The sequence below is a fragment of the Orcinus orca genome, chromosome 3 (genome assembly GCF_937001465.1).
Source record: "Orcinus orca chromosome 3, mOrcOrc1.1, whole genome shotgun sequence".
NCBI classification, from domain to species: Eukaryota; Metazoa; Chordata; class Mammalia; order Artiodactyla; family Delphinidae; genus Orcinus; species Orcinus orca.
This window is the reverse complement of record NC_064561.1, coordinates 136,815,010-136,836,060: the sequence shown is the minus strand read 5'-3', so window position 1 is coordinate 136,836,060 and position 21,051 is coordinate 136,815,010. Positions and strand designations below refer to the sequence as shown.

The 21,051-nt window shown below is 42.3% G+C and overlaps 1 long non-coding RNA gene across 1 annotated transcript in view; it reads left to right on the top strand.

Moving 5' to 3' along the window:
* The first annotated feature begins 4,540 nt into the window (after positions 1-4,540).
* Positions 4,541-21,051, top strand: part of LOC125963990 (uncharacterized) — an 88,060-nt gene continuing 71,549 nt past the window's right edge. Inside the window, exon 1 of the long non-coding RNA XR_007476440.1 lies at positions 4,541-4,602. This is a non-coding gene — a long non-coding RNA (uncharacterized LOC125963990). The remainder of the gene's footprint in view (positions 4,603-21,051) is intronic.

Sequence of the window (21,051 nt, the reverse complement as noted above, 5' to 3'; positions counted from 1 at the left end):
TTTCCCCTTCCTCAGCAGCCATCCTCATTTAGGCCTTATTACCTCTTTCCTGGTCTTTACAGTTGTTAAATAGCTGATCTTCCAGTTCTCCTCTGAGTTATCCCACGAAGCGTTGCCAAATCAGTTGTCCTTTAACACCATGCTGATTATATCATTCTTCTGTCCCACATCCTCCAGAGCTGCTTTTTAGTTGCTGAAGCAGAGTAGCCAGTTTCTTGGCTTGGCATTCAAGGCTTGTGATATATTCTTTGTTCTAGCCCTACTGTTCAAAGTGTGTCCCGGCACCTGGGCATCACCTGGAAACGTGTTAGAGATGCAGCATCTTAGGCCCCCCTCAGGCTTATTAAATAGAAATCTGCATTTTGTCAAGATCTGCAGGTGATTCTTATGCACAGAAAGCTTGAGAAGCACTGCTCTAGCCAAACCAGGATACTTACAAGTATACTCCCTACTTCCTTTCTTAACTTTTGCCTGTTGGATTTACCTCCACATTTACTCCATTTTTGCCTAACCACACATGGGATCCTTTTATGGTGATCATCTCAAATGTAACTTCCTCCATGGAACCTTTCCCAGTTATCCCATGGACCAGGCAGATCAACCTTCAGAATGCCTGTCAAGCCCTTTATACCTTGAACTACCCCTGCTGAAGGGACAGCTTTGTTTATACCCCATGATCTGGTCCTTTTGGCCACTGAGAATTGGTTTATGGTTGGGTAATCAGCACTAGAATAGTCCATCTAGTGGCTGGCCAGTAACGAGTGTGGCCACGTGAAATGTGAGTAGGGCACAACTAAATTTTCTCTCTCTCCTTTTTAGAAATTCAAATAAGGCAGTTTGCAGTGATTGCTAAAACGAAGCACCAGGAGATAGAGTGAAGGTCATGGGTAGTCATGTGCAAACGACAGTGTGAGGAAACAGAAACTTTGAATAAGCCAAGTTAGTAGAGACAGGAGGATGGAGAGACCTGCAGATGTGGTAGATATGCCATAAGAGAAAAAGAGATGGAGAGAATAGTGGGTCCCCAGACCTGCCCAAGGTCCTGATGACTTTCTTATGCCAGGTCTTGTCTTACAATAATATCTAACCTCCATGACTTGAGAAAACTGGCATAAGTCTCTGTTCCTTACAACTGAAATAGTCACTTTGGACCCCTCAAATGGAGCTGCTGGCTTCCTCCCTAGACGTCTCTTTGAGACTGTGTTCCTCATTCTTGTTGGCTGTTTCCCAGCCTTGCATTATAGCACCTGTGATGCTATAAACACTGGCTATTAGCAACTTGTGATAAGATTGTACCCGTCTCATTTTTTCAGCATCTAGCAAGGTAAATGCTAAAAGTAGTGGTAAGATTGACATAAATTGAATACCAGGGTAGCAAAAGCATTACAGTGAAGGAATCTGGGAAGGAAGGTGATAGGATTTATCATTAAAAAGGTCAACCGAACTGTTGGGCGGCCAGGATTTAGTTGAAGTCCTTGGTGCGTTGTACCAACCAAGCCAAAGAGCCACCAGCCAGTGTATATTTTTAATATAAGCTGTTCAGTGTCATAGCAGCAAAATTAGTAATTCCCATCTCTCAGGAACCTGATCTTAGCTGACACTATTTTATCAATAAAATAATTCCTTTTAGTGAGTTGAACGCACCAAACACATGTTTCCAGCTGGCCAGCAATCTTCCCTCTTAACCTCTAATCTGCTCCAGGCTGTTCCTGCAGATTACAGGACAGTGATTTTTGGCGAGTGATGGGTCTCTGTAGATTGAAGGAGGCAGCTTCAGTGCTTATATTTGGAGGGTTGCCTCCCACTAAGGGTCAGTGTGGGTCTGTTACGTGTGCAGAATGGTATATTCAGGGAGCTCTGTGCACAACGAGAAACGGTTCTGTATGTGTGTGTGTGTGTGTTTCTTTTAGTGTGGGAGATCAACCTGAATCTGAAAAGTGTCATTATGGTTGTTTGGAAGGCAGGCAGAGAGGGGGCCCTAATTTTACAAATAGATGGGGATTTCTTTCCCCTCACTCAACTCCCTCTTGGAGAACATCACGCTCCAAATCCGGAGGTTTCATCTGCTTTTAAGCTGGAAGCTGCTTCTTTAATGGCTTTGTGACTCACACGGCCCGGGTGATGGTTGCTTTTTCTGTGTATAGAACTATAATCCTTCTCAATTATCAAAGACATAAATTACTATTATTTCCTTACCAGATCGAACATCTCGCTTAAATATGTGAAAGAAAAATTGTTGGTTGTCTGGTGAATTTTCCTCTTGGAGAAACTGCCTATTCTAAATCTACAAGTTCAATGAAAGTTCAAAAGTTTATCAGTGCAAACTCTATATTCTAATAATTCATGAACCAGCTTCTATATCCACATTAGGAGGCTCTGGGTTGAGATGTTTTCGTCTTTTCTCCCGTGTAAAAGTAATCAAACAGCACATTTCCTGGGCATATTGCAAATACCTATTGATCATAATCAGAGCACACATGGTATGAGAGAGCTTGGCTGACACGCAGGCCTCGTGTCAATCACAGGAACAAATTGATTTTGACCGCCCAGCCACGATTCTCCTACCCCAGCAGAATTCCATTCAGTGCTGCTGTTTGGAGAATTTTGAGCAGACAGCATTTCTGAAGGAGTGTCATAGTCCAAAGTTATTGTAGAGGTAAACTTGATTACTGAGAAAATGGTGATTTTAATGTACTTCATACTTACCTTTACCACAGGAAGGTCAATACCTTTCTCCAGTGTTGAAAGAGCTGTCATCAATCTAAAATTTATCCTGATTTATGTCTGCTAATTAGGGAAAAGGAAAACCCTGATTTGCATTTTTCTTTGATGGTATGAAGTGCCATTAATACTTTTCTCCAGCTGGGATTTGTTTCCTTACTCACTTTTTTAATGAATAATTTTCATTGACAAAATTAAAGAGCTTATACTTATGCCATCAGTCTTTCCTTATGACTTGGGTATAGATATGTATGCTGAAGAATGATATAAGAAGAGAGGGCTAACACCCTCAATACTATTAAAAGCATTAAAATCCTCTGTGAGAGCCAGATAAGAAAGGACCATTTTTGATACTATCCATTACTGTCCATTACTTTACTGCTTCATACATCGAGGCTGCCAAGTCAAGTTCAACAGGAAATGGGAAATGGTACTCCATCAGGGAAGCGTTTGGGATATGAATGAGGAATGGCTTGGGGACCAGGCTATTCTGTCTTCATTCCAGTTCCCAGCTCTAGGCTGGCATGTTTTCCATATGATCCTCTTCCTCGTCACTCAGCCATCCTACACCTTTTTTTTTTTTTTGCAGTACGCGGGCCTCTCACTGTTGTGGCCTCTCCCGTTGTGGAGCACAGGCTCCGGACGCGCAGGCTCAGCGGCCATGGCTCACGGGCCCAGCTGCTCCGCGGCATGTGGGATCCTCCCGGACCGGGGCACGAACCCGCATCCCCTGCATCGGCAGGCGGACTCCCAACCACTGCGCCACCAGGGAAGCCCCATCCTATACCTTTTCTCTTGAATCGCTCCCCACCTGTGCCCTCTCCCTGATGGTTGGGTGGGAGGGCAGACTAGATGACTGTGTGTTTATGTTACTTTTTGTTAAATATCTAAACCTGTTCTCCTGCTTTATTTGATTACACTAAGAGTAGATATTTGACTCAAAGGGAACCAGTCTACTGACTGGTCTCATCCAGCCAGAGACCTCCTCTCCAGAATTCAAGATAAGAGACATACAATGTGTAACTGGATAATGTTGGGTGCTTGGAATCAAAGGCATACAGGCCACGTAGAAATCAAACACCATGCAGGCCTGAGGCAGCCATTTTCAGTTATGTGTACTCTGATGAATCAGCAGAGAAAGTTCCTCTGTGACGACAAGCAAGAGATCAGAGCTAGCACAGAGATGGGAGATGGCAGGACAGAGCAGGTCACCCTGACCCCGGGGGTTACAGGGTCAGATCTGTCCATCTTCCTGTGACCCAGCTCCCTTACCTCTCGTCCTGGGATGCTCTTATGCTTGCCTGTTGTGCTTCGGGAGAGGTGATTGTTTTTCTTAAACTGGCTTGAATGAGTTTCTCTTCTTCACAACCAAATATGCCCTGACCAGAAAGTATCCTGTTAGAGAGATTCAGATGGGAATTTCAGTCTCCTTCACTTACCTAGTCCAATATCTGGGAGCACTAGAACATCAGAGCACTCTCTTTTGTCTGGCTGAACGCAGTTCCGCAAGAGAGGCTACGCCAGGAGCAGAAGTGTTATTCTTTACACGTTCAGTCTCTTCACCCCACCTTCAAAGCCCTCCACACTCCTCTCTGCCTCTTGCTCTAATGATTGTTCCTGTTCTCAGGCATTGCCCGTTTATATATTCTGCTTTATTCACTGCTCTCTGGGGTGGATTAAAGTTGGCTACACATTCATTGTGATTTTTCCCATTGAGAGATGGAGTCTAATTCCCATTCTCTTGAATATGGGCTGGCCTTTGTGACTTGCTTGGCCATAGAATGTGGTGGAAGTGATGCCTGGGTTTTCCAAGGTTAGGTCATGAGAAGCCCTGCAACTTCTGGCTGTGCCCCTGGGAATCCTTGCAACCTTAGCTGTCATGTAAGAAGTCCTACTCCCCTGAGGCTGCCATGCTGTGAGGAGCCCCAGTCCAGGCGAGGGAGACGGAGGAGAGGGAGGGAGAGAGAGACAGGCAGGCCAGGGACTCCAAGAGCAAAACCTATGAGTGAAAAGCCATCTCGGAAATGGACCCTCCAGCCCCTGCTGGCACCATGTAGATCAGAGACAAAGCACCCAGCTGAGCCCTTCCTGAATGACCGAGGCGCAAAAAGTGTGAGCAAAATGTTTGTTGTGAACTACTAAGTTTTGGGGTGGTTTGTTACAAACCAGTGGATAACCAGAATATTTCGAGTCATCTGAAGGCTACTCCAGCCTCCTTGCCTTCTCTTAAGTCATTCTCTACCCAAGGACACCCTCTTCCTTCTCCTTTGCCTCTGTTATCCTTCAGTTATCAGGACCAGCATCTCTCTTCTGAGAGCCCTTCTCTGATTATTCATCTCTTCTGTAGCTCATTTGGCCAAAGCCGCTCTTAGGATCCTTTGCTTGTTCAGTCCTGTGTGCTTCTTCAATATATTTTTACTGTCATGTCCTAACTCCCTAAGGACAGAGCCTATTCCTTGTTCCTTTTTTTGATCCTTCTGCCCCTTGACAGAGTCCTAGACAGAAGGAATTTAACATATGTTTTAGGACTAAATAGCCCAAATCACCTTAAACGAAATTTATGTTGGTACTAATCAAAGGTTTGTCTTCAATTACACATTCCTGATTAAGTATTTAGATTTAGCGGTACTCTTACTTTTAATTCTCAGAGTGTGTATAGACTTTAGTCTTTTGGGGCGTTTGGAAGAAACTCCAAGGTGCGCAGACAGAAATCCCGTGTAGCATAAATAATGGGCAGAAGCAAGTAACATACTCCAAGTTTGTTTGCTTGTCCACACGTGCCTGTATCATTTATGGGAGGTCAAACTCTATGTTTATAGCCCTCTTCTGTCCAGGGTGAGTGAGTATCTTTTGACTACATCACCTTTCTAATACCTATTTTGTTTGGACTTCTTCCAACCCACCAAATGGACTTTCCCATGTTCACAGGACTTTTTTTTTTTTTTTCTTTCATTTCCATATACCCTTTGGTTTCCCTTTCACATGCAGCGTGCTTCTTTGCTGTGTTCAGAAAACTCATTAGGGTCCAACCTCTTCAATTAGGCAGGGTAAACATACATTACTCTGAATTGTCCCCCACTACAGTAGCTACAGATAAAATTCAAGCAGAATGTTGGCTTAGTACCCAAGGATTTGGCCACTGAAGTTTACTTCTCTTCAGTCAAATTCAGGTCACACCTTCCTGTAATTTTCTATATAACTAAGTAAGCTCTTATCTTCAATTTTCAAAGGATCACTCTTTCCTTTTCTGCTTGTATCCATTTCCTGTTTAATTCATGGTATGTACTTACGTATTATTGTATGTGCACCATTCATTTGTGGAATCATCTGCTGTTAGATTTCCCTATTTTTCTTAATCTAACAATCACAAAATCAGCTACATGGTAGCAGGCGAACCAAATTGAGAGGCAGAGCTCTTTTTTAATGCTGCAAAAGAAAAAGAAAGGGCACATTTAAAACATTCTGCTTCTTAAAGAAACCAGTTTTTTTAAAAAAAGCTGAGAAGTTATTGCACTTCTCCCTAGAAATTGCAACTCTATAAATTCTAACTTTTCCCAGCTCTCAGGCTCACAGGATGCAGGGAGATATTAGCCACTTTCTATTCATGTTCATAGGTCGTGACTAAGATAAATAGATTTTCGAGAAACATTGGTGTGGGTGTACTCCAAGTGGGAGGAATTTTATGTTCCAGTCTCCCTGATGAATACCTAGAATATTAGAGACTCTGGGAAGTTTGTGCTTGACTCTTTTTAAAGGAGAATGCGATTAAGGTCACAGTGTGATAAATCTCTGACACACCAATGTGAAGGAACAGGGATCTGAACAGAGGGGAGCGAAACAAGCTGAAGTGAAAAGTTCAAATGTATGAGTGGTATTCTTACAAGTAAGAGGCAATTGAGGGTTATTAGAGAGTAGCTTTTCTAGAGGAGGTGGCTAATATCCACATTTCTAACAGGAATGTGTTTCTCTTTCTTTGCTGCTTTCGTTTGTAATACCTAGCCTGCACCCTGCTTATTTATACTTAATATCCAATCTGTTGAAAAGAATTTACCCTTCTCTATCAGAATGCTGAATTGTAGCATATATCTTCAGTTCCTTAGCAACAAACTGTCGTGTCACCCTTGTGAAATTCTGGTCATTTGAGAGGAAAGGGGATGCTGAATTGTGATGGAGAAAATCCTTATTTTAATCACAAATGTGTATAAGAACTGAAAAGACAATATGAAAAGGCAGGTCAAGGAAGCTGCGTTTGAACAAGTGTTTTTGATTAAAGTTTGTATTGGCCCAGAAGTCCCCTTTAAGTTCCTTTTTATTGAATAATTTTCCTTTGATCCTTGAGTAACTAAAAGAAAACCCAGCACTTGACATTAACCTGGGACGTGGAGCCCTGCTAGGGGGCTCCGCCAGACAAGAGTCTCATCCAGCACAGTGTCAGCCCCTACATCTATTTTCCATCTCAGCTTTTCCTCCCCCCTCTCCCGGGTGGGGGTGGAGGACACTCAGCTGAAGCAGTCATTCTATGTGTACAGTACTTATTTCTTTGCTTGTCTTCAACTTCAGAGAGGCTAGTCAGGAGACATTAATGACAACATAAGAAGGCACTGGTTATCTCAAGAAGTTGGCCCTGGAAAAACGGTAGAGATCACCAGACACTGGGGATGTTGAGAATTCCATCTCATTTTCTTTCCTTGTTTTATTTGTTAGAAATGATGGGAAAATAACTTTTTATTTTTGGCTTTTGTGGGTACAACCAAATCATTGAACAACATTAAAATTGGAAAAAATGGGAACAAAATTAAAAGGAAGAATTCAGAATTCTTAGAGAAAGAGAGCGAGAGAGAGCCAAGAAAGCAAAAATGATTTGAACAACTTTGAGCATGTTTTTAAAAACTGTATCATTGCAGTTCACTCCAGTTCCCAGTTTCTGTATTTAAATGTCCGATCAGTCATTCAGTTCCAGTGCAGACATGATGTTTGAAGGCCACTTTGTAATGGTTTTACCCTGGTTCAGATTATTTGCAATCCAGGGGGAAAATGTGCGTTCTGTGCTGAAGCAAATAGAAAACATATCTGAGCACAAATCAAAAGAATGATTACCACACTCTACGCTCTGTACTCATTACTGGATCCCCAAGGCTTTCGTTCTGTTTGCCTTGGCACTTTTTCTTTAGCTGCCTTTGGTTGGACTGGGTGGGAAAAACAACTACCACCCACAAAACCCTCAGCAGAGAATGGGGGCAGTGGAAATGGATAACCTGAAAAGATGCGACCTCCTGTGAGGGCTGGGTGCTCCAAACTTCATGGTGGGGGAAGCGGCTTGGGAAGACCTCCCAGGGCTCCCAAGGCGGTCCTTGCTGAGTGAATGTCAGGAAGTGCCTGACCAGCTGCGGGAAGGGCAACCCTGCTCTCATTTCGATCTCTAGTAAGCTCCCACTCTGTAGGTAATGAAAAATGGCATTTGCACGTGAGAGAAAAAGCATTGTTTCTCTAACACATTATGCTCTGCACTGCTCAGGAGACAACATTTCATGTCCTATAAAAAGAATTATCTAGATAACTTACTGTGCATGCCAGAAAAGTTGCAATGTGTCTTTAAAAGAGCTGTCTCCACACTGCAAAACACTTTATCTCTCCTACTCCCCACTGACAGAATAGCCTGTGTTTAAAATCAAATCCACTCAGCCCCTTAATGATGACCTAGAATAAACATTTGACATACATTAGCTTTCAAGGTCTCCTATGTTTAGGCATGAATTGTTCATTTCTACGACTTTTGTCTGAATGAGAGACAGAAGATGCAGGGAATGATTTACATTACCATGGAGGCAGAGGTTATTCCTGTGTTTATCTGATCCTCTTTTATTGTATAACAGACAGTGAGACAACCAGCCTGGCGCACGATGACCGTTAATTTTGAGCCACCTACCCACCTCATTTCCTCGGTGACTTCAATTTTAAAATATATTAAAAACACAGGCCCTTGAATTGCTAGGCTCCTTTGGTTCAGGCATGTCTGTAGGTAAAGGATGGGTACCTCATTAGTGTCAGGCTTCTCCATCAGGCTGCAAGGGTATTGCCCCTGGAACATTCCTCTCTCGTTGCACTAGGAGAATTGGTCCTCTATGAGGATGATGTGATACCCAGCTCAGGTTGACTCTCCATTCTCAGCAGAGCTCTGGAAACCTGGACCAAATCCACCTAGCATCAGAAAAGACTGTAGGGAGTGTGCATGAGCCTGAAGAATACGGAAGCCTGCTTTTCCTTTCAGTAAGTTTATAAGAAAAATCAAGTCATCTCATGTACTATCAGTCTGGCCTGGAAGAAAACTTCTTGAGACTAACCATAGGCCTCCAGGACAACCTGTACCGCATTTGAACGTGATGCCCCAAGACTGAATCCACTAAGTATCCCCTTTGGAACAAACTACTAATTCTTACGTAGTAGGAATTGATCTCTGAAGGAAGAAATTCTTCTTAGTTGTCTGGGCTGTATGCAGTCCTCCATGTGCCAATCATCAAAGTTGCCTCGACCCCAGCTGCAGACGATCCCTATGGAACTCATGGAGATGAGGTGGTGGTGAAAGCAGTGGTTGTGGAAGATAAGCTCATGGCGATGGAGCAGTGGTGGTGGTAGAAGATAAAATGGCCCAATATATCAGGTCCCAAGCCCTTTTCTGAACAGGCTCAAAGAATGTGGGGGAAAAGTTGCAGTTCTGGATCATGTAGAAGGAACATACTCCATCTGGTTGTACTGAATGACCACAACTATAAAAACAAGACAAAATGGATGAGGGCTCTGAAACCTAAAAAGAAGCAAGTAAATTAGGGATGAAGATCAGAAATTGGAGTACCGCTGAACTGGTGGTGAGTTTATCATTTTTTCTTCCCTCCAATATCCCCCATCCTGAACTCAACACAGCCTGAAAACTTAGAAGTGGGCTCTAGGGAGCAGACCTGAAGAGCTCCAGGAAGCAGACTTGGAGAGCTCCAGGAGAAGCTCGTCCAAGGAGTGCGAAAAGAGACTCCTAACTCTCAGAAAGAGTGTAAACATTCATCATTTAGTTTTTCTTTTCTCTGTTCCCTTACACCCCAGTCCCCAAGCAATCCCTTAATGGCAGCAACGGGAGCAAAGAAAGCAATAAAAAGTAGAAATCAATGAAATTGAAGACAGAAAAACAATAGAGAAAATAAAAGAAGCCAAAATTTGGTTCTTTGCAAATATCATTAAAATTTACAGACTTCTAGCAAGATGGAGAGAGAGAGAGATAAAGGGAAAGAGAGAAAGATTGGGAGCGGGGTTCAAACTACCAATACCAAGAATGTAAGAGAAGATGTTGGCATAGATCTCACAGATAATAAAAAAAAAAAATCAGGGAATACTACACACAGCTCTATGCACATACATTCGATAACTTAGAAAAACTGTATCATTTTGCTTGAAAAGCCCAAGCTACCAAAACTCACCAAGGTGAAGTAGACAACCTGAATAGTTCTATAACTATTAAAGAAACTGGATTTATAGTTTAAATCTCCTGAAAAACCTCCAGGCTCCGATGATTTCACTAGTTAATTCTCTCAAACATTTAAAGAAGAAATTAGACCAATACTACACAATTTCTTCCAGAAACAGAAGGTGGAACACTTCCCAACTCATCTTATGAGGCCAGCATTAACCAGATACCAAATAGATCCTATTATTTCATTGATTTCTGCTCTCATTTTTATTACTTCCATTTTTCTGTTGCTTTGGGTTCATTTTGGTATTGTCTCCCTAGTTTTCTAAGGTAGAAACTTAGATTATTGATTTGAATCCTCTCTTCTTTTCTAACATTATTAAATATTTTAAGTAAGCCCTTAATGCTATAAATGTCCTTCTAAACACTGCTTTAAGGTGCACGTCACAAAGATAACACAAAAAAAGAAAGCTATAGATCGATATCCCTCATAAACAGAGACACAAAAAACTCTTAAAGTATTGGCAAGTCAAATCCAGCAATATATAAAAAGAATATTTTACCATGATCATGTGTAATCCACCATATTAACAGTCTAAAGAAACAAAATCACATGTTCTTTTCATTTGCTGCAGAAAAAGCATGTGACAGAATTCAATGTGCATTCATGATAAAAACACTCAACAAACTAGAAATTAAAGGGGACTTCCTCAAACTAATAAGTGGCATCTATAAAAAACTTGTAGCTAACATCATACTTAATGGTGAAAGATTATATGATTTACTCCTAAAATTGGGAACAGGCAATAGTGTCCACTCTCACCACTCCTATTCAATGTTATACTGGGATTTCTACCAAGTGCAGTAAGGCAAAAGAAAGAAATGAGTCATACACTTGGAAAAGAAGTAAAACTGTCCTTATTCACAGGTGACATTTTTCTATGAAGAAAATTCCAAGGAATTTACAAAAAAAATCCTAGAACCAATAAGTGAGTTTAACAAAGTTGCAAGATACAAGGCAAACACACAAAAATTAATTGTATTTTTATATACTATTAAAGCACAATTAGAAACCAAAAATCTAAAACAAAACCCACAATTTACAATAGCTCTGAAAAGTGAGATTTTAGCTATAAATATAATGAGACATGTACAGGATCTGTTTGCCTAAAACTACAAAATGGTGAGGAAAGAAATCAACAAAGACTTAAAGATGGAGAGGCGTCCTATTTATAAGTTGAAAAACTCAATGTTGTAAAGAGGCCAATTAATCTTAAATAGATCAATAGATTTAACACAACTACAATCATAATTCTAGCAGGCTTTTTTTGTTGATTTGGACAAGCTGATTCTAAAATATATATGGAAAGACAAAGGAATTAGAATATTTAAGACAATTTTGAAACAGAAGAATGAGGTTGGAAGAATCATACTACCCAATAATAAGACCTATAAAGCTAGAGTAATCTAGACAGTATGGTACATATTGGCAAAGGGACAGGCACATAGATCAATGAAACAGAATTGAGCCCAGAAATAGACCCCCAGAATATAGGGCCACCTGATTTTTTTTAACATCTTTATTGGAGTATAATTGCTTTACAATGGTGTGTTAGTTTCTGCTTTATAACAAAGTGAATCAGTTATACATATACATATGTTCCCATATCTCTTCCCTCTTGTGTCTCCTTCCCTCTCACCCTCCGTATCCCACCCCTCTAGGTGGTCACAAACCACCGAACTGATCTCCCTGTGCTATGCGGCTGCTTCTCACTAGCTATCTATTTTATGTTTGGTAGTGTATATGGGCCAACTGATTTTTGGCAAAGGTGCGAAAACAATTCAATGGAGAAGGGATACTTTTCAACAGATGGTATTAAAACAATTGAAAATCCATACGCAAAAAAAAAATCCTGACCTAAACCTCATACCTCATACAAAACTTAACTCAAAATGGATCATAGATTTAAATGTAATATCTAAGATTATAAAACTTTTAGAAAGTAAATTGGAGGAAATCTGCATGATCTGTTGCTATACAGAGTTTTTTTTAAAACACTTTTATTAGGGTATAATTGCTTTACGATGGTGTGTTAGCTTCTGATTTATAACAAAGTGAATCAGCTGTACGTATACCTGTATCCCCATATCTCCTCCCTCTTGCGTCTCCCTCCCACCCTCCCTATCCCACCCCTCTAGGTGGTCACAGAGCACCAAGCTGATATCCCTGTGCTATGCAGCTGCTTCCCACTAACTATCTATTTTACATGTGGTAGTGTATATATGTCCGTGCCACTCTCTCACTTTGTCCCAGCTTACCCTTCCCCCTCTCCGTGTCCTCAAGTCCATTCTCTATGTCTGTGTCTTTATTCCTGTCCTGCCCCTAGGTTCTTCAGAACCTTTTTTTTAGATTCCATATGTATGTGTTAGCATATGGTATTTGTTTTTCTCTTTCTGACTTACTTCACTCTGTATGACAGTCTCTAGGTCCATCCACCTCACTACAAATAACTCAATTTTGTTTCTGTTTATGGCTGAGTAATATTCCATTGTACATATGTGCCACATCTTCTTTATCCATTCTTCTGTCAATGGACATTTAGGTTGCTTCCATGTCCTGGCTATTGTAAATAGAGCTGTAATTAACATTGTGGTACATGACTCTTTTTGAATTATGGTTTTCTCAGAGTATATGCCCAGTAGTGGGACTGCTTGGTCATATGGTAATTCTATTTTTAGTTTTTTAAGGAACCTCCATACTGTTCTCCATAGTGGCTGTATCAATTTACATTCCCACCAACAGTGCAAGAGGGTTCCCTTTTCTCCACACCCTCTCCAGCATTTACTGTTTGTAGACTTTTTGTTTGATGATGGCCATTCTGACTGGTGTGAGGTGATACCTCACTGTAGTTTTGACTTGCATTTCTCTAATGCTCAGTGATGTTGAGCATCCTTTCATGTGTTTGTTGGCAATCTGTATATCTTCTTTGGAGAAATGTCTGTTTAGGTCTTCTGCCTATTTTTGGATTGGGTTGTTTGTTTTTTTGATATTGAGCTGCATGAGCTGCTTGTAAATTTTAGAGACTAATCCTCTGTCAGTTGCTTAATTTGCAAATATTTTCTCCCATTCTGAGGGTTGTCTTTTCGTCTTGTTTATGTTTCCCTTTGCTGTGCAAAAGCTTTGAAGTTTCATTAGGTCTCATTTGTTTATTTTTGTTTTTATTTCCATTTCTCTAGGAGGTGGGTCAAAAAGGATCTTGCTGTGATTTATGTCATATAGAGTGTTCTGCCTATGTTTTTCTCTAAGAGTTTTATAGTGTCCGGTCTTACATTTAGGTCTTTAATCCATTTTGAGTTTATTTTTGTGTATGGTGTTAGGGAGTGTTCTGATTTCATTCTTTTACAGGTAGCTGTCCAGTTTTCCAAGCACCACTTATTGAAGAGGCTGTCTTTTCTCCATTGTATATTCTTGCCTCCTTTATCAAAGGTAAGGTGACCATATGTGTGTGGGTTTATCTCTGGGCTTTCTATCGTGTTCCATTGATCTATATTTCTGTTTTTGTGCCAGTGCCATACTGTCTTGATTACTGTAGCTTTGTAGTATTGTCTGGAGTCAGGGAGCCTGATTTCTCCAGCTCTGTTTTTCTTTCTCAAGATTACTTTGGCTATACGGGGTCTTTTGTGTTTCCATACAAATTGTGAAATTTTTTGTTCTGTGAAAAGTGCCATTGGTAGTTTGATAGAGATTGCATTGAATCTAGATTGCTTTGGGTAGTATAGTCATTTTCACAATGTTGATTCTTCCAATCCAAGAACATGGTATATCTCTCCATCTGTTTGTATCATCTTTAATTTCTTTCATCAGTGTCTTATAGTTTTCTGCATACAGGTCTTTTGTTTCCTTAGGCAGGTTTATTCCTAGGTATTTTATTCTTTTTGTTGCAGTGGTAAATAGGAGTGTTTCCTTAATTTCTCTTTCAGACTTTTCATCATTAGTGTATAGGAATGCAAGAGATTTCTGTGCATTAATTTTGTATCCTGCTACTTTACCAAATTCATTAATTAGCTCTAGTAGTTTTCTGGTAGCATCTTTAGTATTCTCTATGTATAGTATCATGTCATCTGCAAATAGTGACAGCTTTACTTCTGATTTGGATTCCTTTTATTTCTTTTTCTTCTCTGACTGCTGTGGCTAAAACTTCCAAAACTGTGTTGAATAATAGTGATGAGAGTGGACATCCTTGTCTTGTTCCTGATCTTAGAGGAAATGGTTTCAGTTTTTCACCATTGAGAACAGTGTTGGCTGTGGGTTTGTCATATATGGCCTTCATTATGTTGAGGTAAGTTCCCTCTATGCCTACTTTCTGAAGGGTTTTTATCATAAATGGTGTTGAATTTTGTCAAAAGCTTTTTCTGCATCTATTGAGATGATCATACGGTTTTTCTCCTTCAGTTTGTTAATATGGTTTATCACATTGATTGATTTGCATATTTTGAAGAATCCTTGCATTCCTGGGATAAACCCCACTTGATCATGGTGTATGATCCTTTTAATGTGCTGTTGGATTTTGTTTGCTAGTATTTTGTTGAGGATTTTTGCATCTATGTTCATCAGTGATATTGGTCTGTAGTTTTCTTTCTTTGTGACATCTGTATAAAGAGATTTTAAACACGACTGAAAGTAAGATTTGCAAAAGAAAAAAAATGATAGATGGACTTTACCAAAATTAAAAACTTTTGCTCTGTGAAAGACACTATCAGGGAAGAAGAAGACACTATTGGGAGAAGAAAAACCAATACACACATTAGGAAAATGTGTTTACAAATTACATGTCTGTACAAGGACTTGTATCCAGAGTATATGAAGATATTTCCAAAGTCAATAGTAAGAAAACAAGCAACCCATTTGAAAGTGGGCAAAAGAATACTTCACCAAAGGGAACATACGGATGGCAGATAAGCACATAAATAGATGCTCAGCATCGTTAGTCACTACGGAAATGCAAAGTAAAACCACAATTGTATACCACTAAAAATCTATTAGAATGGGTGAAATAAAAGAAGAATGTTCACAACACAAAGTGCTGGCAAAGAGCCAGAGTAAATGAACAACTGTAATACATTGCAGGTAGGAATGCAGAATGGAACAACCACTCTGGAGAACAGTTTGGTAGCTTCTTATAAAGTTAAACACACCCTTACTATACAACCCAGCAGTCCCACACCTGGGTATTTACCCTAGAGAAATGAAAACTTACGTTCTCACAAAAACCTATACAGGAATGTCTGGAACAGCTCTTTTTATAATTGTCCATATCTGGGAATAATCCAAATGCCCTTCAATAGGTAAATGGATAAACAAACTGTGATGCAGCCATACAATGGCATACTTATCCAGCAATAAAAGGCAACAATTTTAATGACTCTGAAAGGCATCTGAAAGGCATGCTGAGTGGAAGAATCAAGCCTCAAAAGGTTATATACTATATGATTTAGTTTATGTAACAGTTTCAAAAGAGCAAAGCTATAGTAATGGAGAACCGAGCTAAGGGATATCACCAGGGAGTTTTCTGGGCAATGGAATTGTTCTGTATCCGGATTGTGGTAGTGGTTATGTGTAGCTATACAAGTTCTGAAATTCATAGACCTGCACATATCCACCCGCCCCATCTCCCGTACCTGAATTTTACTCTATAATGATTAAAAAACAATGTAGGAACAAAACTAAAGTCTTCCCCCACAGGTTCTCTCCACAGCCACTCTCCTAGGGGGGCCCAGGCCTCCCCTTTCTCTCCTTGCTGCCCTGGCCCCAGTCTCATGGCATTATTCTCTTCCCTCCAAGTCTCCCCCATGGCCGGGCTGTAGCTTTTCGCCAGGCCTGTCCCTGCCTGAGGCTGTGGCTTTGCACCGCACTCTTCTTGGTCAAGAGCAACCATGAAAATCCCCTGGGTTTTGATCGGATTCCCTCAACAACCAACAAACAACAAAAGCAAAATCCATCCTTGATTTCCACTTTTTTTCCACCTCTGTATCCAGTTCACCTGCGAGGACTGCCATTTCTTTCATCATAGATCTGGAACCTAATCACTGCTGCCATTGCAGTGCAGACCATCACCATCCTAGGCAGCTGCCTCCTGTCCCGTCTCCCTGCTTCCACTTCCTCCCTGCTATTGTCTATTCTCATTACAGCAATCAGTAATCCTACTAAAACAAATATGTCATTTCTCTACTTAAAAGCCTCCAAAGTCTTTCCAGTGATTTAGAATAAAAGGACTACTCTGGCCTCCAAGGGCCTTTTGAACTGGCTTTTGCCTGCTTCGCCGGCCTAGTCTCCTCCCATTCTTCCTCCCATAATGTAGACCAGCCATTCTGACCTCTTTGCTCTTTCTAGAATATGTCAAGCTTATTCCCACTTCAGTGTTGTTTTCTCTGCCTGGAACTAGCTTCTCCCAGGTATCTGCATGATTGCTGCTTCAGATAGTTTAAGATTCAGCCCTAAAGTCACTTCCTCAGAGAGAACTTCTCTGACCGCTTGTTTTAAACAGTCTCCCTGGTCTTCCTGTCTCTCTCTATCCCCTTAACCTGATTTATTTTCTCTCAACATGTAGCCACCTTGTAAAAAAAAAAAAAAAAGTCAGCATATTGCACGTGCTGACTTCCCACTGCAACACAGAATCCAAACTGCTTACTGTGACCCGCAAGATGCTGTGTGGTCTGGCTCCTGCCTCTGTCTCTGATATCACAATCCTCTGCTCCCCAGGAACAGTCTCGTCGTGCTGCCCCACGTCTGCTCACCCCTCTGCAGCTACCCTCACCGCCCTATGTTTCTGGAACACGCAAAACATGCTTCTACCTCAGGGTCTTTGCACGTGTTTTACCATCTCTGTGGAATGCTATTCCTCTAAGTAGCTTCCCAGCATGCTCCCTGCACAAAGGTCACGTAATCAGAATCAGAAACCTTCTTTGACTCTTGAATCTAAAATAGCAAGCCCTTCATCATTTGGTAGCCCCCTTACCTGATTTATTTTTCATAGCATTTGCAAGTGCCTGGGTTTTGTATATACATATTTACTTGTTATATGTTACCTGCCTCTTGTCACTAGGCTGGCAGCCTGGTAAGAGTAGGAACTTTGTTTTGTTCGCTGTTATCTCGCTTGGCTCACGCCAGTGCCAGTTTGAGGACGACTGGGGACAGAGAAGCACTGGGAGGCTCAGGAGTGCCGGGGGGACCCAGGCAACTCATCTGTTGTTCGTGATCTGTCTCCCATAGGTGTAAGCTCTATATGGGCAGCTGCCCGGCACATAGGGGGTGCCTGGGAGTAGTTGTAGAATGAATCAATGATAGAGGCCTTTGGATATTTTAAAAGGGTTTTACAGTTTCAAAGAGGAGTTTTCCAGGTTTTAAAACCCAAGTACAAAGTAATGGTATGAATTAGGGGTACGAGGGTACCAAATTTGGAGGCTCTTTCTGACATCTTTACATTTACCCTGGACGGGTAAACACATTTTGATGGCCTTCTATTTTTCTTAGGTTAATGATAACACATTTTCATATGGCCTCCCCCCTCCCCCTCCCCACCTCCCCTCCCCCTCCCCACCTCCCCTCCCCCTCCTCACCTCCCCTCCCCCTCCTCCTCCCCCTCCCCTCCCCCTCCCCCTCCCCTCCCCTCCCCCCCCCCTCCCCTCCCCTCCCCTCTCCCCTCCCCCTCCCCTCCCCCTCCCCCTCCCCTCTCCCCTCCCCCTCCCCCTCCCCCCTCCCCCTTGTTCTGGGCCTCAGTCACACACAGCTCTTCTCTCAATTCCTCCTATGCGTGTTCCCTCCCCAACACCTTTGCCTGGACCATTCTCCCAGCTCCCTAGCCTTCCCCAGTTAACTCTTCCTCACTCTCCCATCTTAGCTCAAGCCTCCCTTCCCCAACCTTCACACCAGGTGTGGCCCCAGGAGGATCACAGTTGTGATTTGACATGTGTTTATATGATTACTTAGGGAAGGCTCCCATGAAGGGGGAACAGTGGCTGCCTTTGTCCCACCATTCTCCTGGAACCCAGCACTGCCTGGCATGGAATAGACTTAATAAAGATCTGTTGAATGAAAACATTAATTAATGAAACAAAAGCTGCTAACTTTTCAGTACAGCCCCAATTTCAGGATAAGGCAGTGAAGGCAATTGTTAAAACAAAAGGCAAAGTAACACATTAAGCTTGTAACCCCTTGGTACTGTTAGAATATGAAAGATGCCATGGTGTACAGGGCATGGGACGTGGGACAGGTGGATTTCTAGGAGCCAAGAAAGGACAGATGAGCTTCAGAACCGCTGAGACCCGCCACTCTGACCTGAGCAGGCTTCTTCATTGAAAGTCTAACAGGACCAATCCTATAAATACAGCTGGTGCTCAGCCTTTTTTTTTTTTTTTTTTTAACATTGTGTGGAATTTTCTTTGTGCCTTCTACTAAGAATAGAAGAGATCATTGAAATCAGCTCGACATAAGGTGAACTTCGAGCAGCCAGCTGTGTCCCATTCTGAGTGGCCTGGCCTCATGTGTGTTTGGCAGGGAGAAGTGGTCCAGAGGCCCAGGCACATTCCTTGTCCGGGTGGTGTGGAGGTGAGTCGACCCTCAGGTAGGGGACGAGGGACACTGGTCTGGTCACATTTAATGGGCCACTCCACCTGGAAACTCCCAGAGCTTATGCTCACGCTTTCTGTTAGTCCAAGCTTCAATCTTCTCCCTTACCTAACCTTTGCTGGAAAGTCTAAAGCAGTGTTTGCCATTCCTGTTGCTCGTTGGAATCATATGGAGAGATTTAAAAATTCTGAAGCCTAAGCCCTGCCTGTGACTCATTGACTTCCACTATCTGGAGGTAGGACCAGGGATCAGTATTTTTAAGAAGCTCCCCGGATAATTCCGGAGTGCAGCTGGAGTTGACAGCCACAGTAGGACATCAACCCGATAGGCTGATTTCCTTTTCCTCCTTTCCTGTGGCTCATTCTGGTTCTCAGATGGGCTAAATGGTAATGGTGTGTGTGGTAGGCGGACTTCTGCAATGGCTGCCGGTGGTCCTGCCTCATGCCCCTCCTGCCCCTGTGTAACTCCTGCCCTTTGAGGGTGGGCTGGACTCGAACTCAGATCAGCCTAACCATCCAGAAGGAAATGGCCAGCACAGGGTAGGGGAGGTGAAATGAAAAGCCCTGCATAATCCAGAAACTTAGGGTCACTTTGTCTGGGTCACTCTGTGGTTATCAGCGACCTTCACCACCTCAGGCCTCCCTCCTCACCCTCCCCGCCAACTCTAACCCCAACGCAGTGAGGATGGTTTAGGGGTGATCAGCCCCTTGGTGCTCTAAGCATCCTTGATAGAACCTTTCTTGAAGACTTCTGGTTCTGCCCTCCTCCTCCTTTTCATCTTCTCCTTACCATGGCCACCTGGCCTGAACTGGAAGTTGGCATCATGGCCTCTTTCTCTTTCAGCTGGAGGAAATTCTCCTCTCAGCGTAGAGACAGCCTAGACCATGTTGTGCGTAGTACAGCCATAAGAAGCTGCTTATCTAGATCATTGTTGCATTCGTTACTATGGTGTGAACCCAAGCACCAGGGCCAAGGTCCGGTTGGATGCCCTGGCTCTGGCAGTGAGTTGCCCTGGCAGAGCCAGTGTGTGGTCTTCAAGAGCGGAGATCAAACCGAGGCTTCCTGACCATTGAGACTCCTGGCATTTCTTCAGGGAGATGTGGACTGCCAGGCCAATCGGTTCCTCTCCCTTAAATTTTCCCCAAGCATCAGAAGAGTTGCTCTGGGGATTCTAGCCATGTCCCCAGCTCCCCCCACCCCCAGAGGTGCCAGCAATTTTGTTGCTTTGGTTCTCCACTTAGATCATTGAAGCGATTGCAGATCCAACTGGGCAACGCTCAGCATTTCATTTATGTCTTGGCAAGGTTACCATGTTATTACTTAACTGTGCTGCTACTACCCAATAAGTGGGAACTGATTGAAATAACCACAGGAGTTGCTGGATTCCCCTAATTTTAGCACAGAGTTAAAGCTCACTCCCACAGTTGGAAGTTAAAATAGGCTGCCAGCCCACAGAAATGCCCACCCACCACGCCTAATTGTCACACCACTGATGCTTGTCATGGAAGGAGATGTGGAAGGCCGCAGAACATTCTTAGAAGCAAGGTTCTTCTCCTTGGCAGATGCCTGAGGTCATTTTGGCCGGGCTCAGTTTCCTTCAGACACTGTGCCTGTGGAACTTTGCATGGCTGCTTTAGATACTCCTGTTTTCCTCCCTGATTTGTTTAACAGGCGGTCCAAGTACAGAATACACATTAGCGCAACGGAAGAGAACAGAAACTTCTGTATCGGGGTGCCTCTTTAAATGACTCATTCCTGGAGTCCAGATGTGTGAAGGGCAATGACCATGAGCAATTGAGGTAATTTGGAAAGTGGAAAAATTATATTTAATCCAGGCTAACTTGCTTTCTCTTAGTGTCATAGGAGTCAGCCACAACCCAAATGCCACAACTTGAAGAAAAATTTGGAGTAAATGGCTTCTTGTGTAACTCCCCCAAACCCTATCCAATTCTTTTGGTTTTTTACTATTGAAAACTGTATTTTACCAGAATGTTGAAGGAATTTTATGAGAAGTTATTTCTTATAGTGTGCTCGCTGCTTAATATTTCTTGTCGCTGGTCAATTGTGTGTTCTCTTGCTCCTATTTTAAGTCATCGTCTGCCTCTGACATCTTAGCACAGCATCATTGATCCGACTGTGAAGGGAAAAATAAAGGAATAGAATAGGGGGATTTTTACAGAAAGAGAAAAAAAAACTTTATCCATGAGGTATTTCCTGAGAGGATGCTGGGCAGCTCCCAGAGTTCTGTCAA